Genomic DNA, 1,854 nt, shown 5'->3' with positions numbered 1-1,854 from the left:
TGGGATTTCTGAGGGTGACTTTGAACGCCGGTTTGGGCCATCAAATCTTGGGCAAAGTATGGACTATCATATATTGCTGGAGAGCCCAGGATGTCTACTTTCCAACGCCGTTGAGAGCGCGCCAATTGGGCTTCTGTAGCTCCAGAAAATCGACTTCGAGTGCAGGGAGGTCAGAATCCAACAGCATCTGCAGTCCTTTTCAGTCTCTGAATCAGATTTTTGCTTAGGTCCCTCAATTTCAGCCAGAAAATACCTGAAATCACAGAAAAACACACAAACTCATAGTAAAGCCCAGAAAAGTGAGTTTTAACTAAAAACTAATAAAAATATACTAAAATCTAACTAGATCCTACCAAAAACATACTAAAAACAATGCCAAAAAGCATACAAATTATCCGCTCATCACAAGCCATACCCAACATGAAGAGCCCAACCTGTGTCAAAGAAGTACAACAACTCAACGGGAGGTTGGCCGCCCTATCCCGATTCTTAGTAGGAGCTGCGATAAGATCCCTCCCCTTCTATGCTACTTTAAGAAATGGAAAACAGTTCGAATGGACGACAGAATGCGAGCAAGCCTTCCAAGACTTCAAGGAGTTCTTAGGACGGCCACCTATCCTATCTCGACCACGAGAAGGAGAACCGCTCATATTATATCTCGCAGTAGGGAGCCGGGCAATAGCCTCAGCACTAGTCAGAGAAGACGAACATGGGCAACAACCCGTCTACTTCATTAGCAAAGCGCTACAGGGACCCGAGCTGAACTACCAGAAGATAGAAAAATTTGCCTATACCCTCATTCTATCATCTTGACGACTCCGCCCGTACTTCCAGACTCACACTATTAAGGTTCGAACTAACCAGCCCATAAAAAGAATATTGCAGAAAATAGATCTGGCAGGCAGAATTCTACAATGGGCAGTCGAGTTGTCAGAGTTTGACCTCCAATATGAAGCTCGGACGGCCATCAAATCACAGTATCTGGCCGACTTTATCGTAGAATTCACAGATGCCCTAGAAACCCCACAGAATGGAATCTTTACGTGGTCAATTCTTCAAATAAAACTGGAAGCGGCACAGGCATAATAATAGAAAGCGACCAAAGAACCCAAGTTGAGCTCTCCCTCAAATTTGGGTTCCCGGCCTCAAACAACCAGGCAGAATATGAAGCATTATTAGCTGGTTTGAAGCTGGCTAAAGAGGTCGGAGCTCAAAAACTCAATATTTACAATGATTCACAAGTGGTCACATCACAAATAACAGGGAGCTACCAAGCCAAAGATCCAACCATGAAAAAATATTTGGATAAAACCAAGGAACAGCTCGGACAAATCGGGGAGTATAAAATCTGCCACATACCCCGCAAACAAAATGCCCGAGCTGATGCACTCTCAAAACTAGCTAGCACCAAACCAGGGGGCAACAATAGAAGCCTCATCCAGGAAATGTTGCAAAACCCGCCAATCTCGGAAGAAGAAAAAGTCCTGACTATAACAAGCCAGGACCAAGGATGGATGACCCCCATAGTCAACTACCTCAAAACAGGAATGCTCCCCACAGAAGAAAAGGAGGCAAAGAGGTTAAAAAGGGAGGCACAGTACTACACCATCATAAACAACATCCTGTACAAAAGAGGAATCTCAACACCTTTACTAAAATGCGTACCGACCTCCAACACAAGGGAAGTGCTAGAAGAAATACAAGGCGGCATTTGTGGCAATCATCTCGGAGCACGAGCTCTCACCAAAAAAGTACTCCGGGCAGGATTTTATTGGCCAACTCTACAGAAAGAAGCTACAGGATTTGTAAAGACATGTCCACCATGTCAGAAACATGCCAACTTTCACATCGCCC

This window comes from Arachis duranensis, chromosome 3 (assembly GCF_000817695.3).
Source record: "Arachis duranensis cultivar V14167 chromosome 3, aradu.V14167.gnm2.J7QH, whole genome shotgun sequence".
Classification (NCBI taxonomy): Eukaryota; Viridiplantae; Streptophyta; class Magnoliopsida; order Fabales; family Fabaceae; genus Arachis; species Arachis duranensis.
This window is presented reverse-complemented; position numbering follows the sequence as displayed.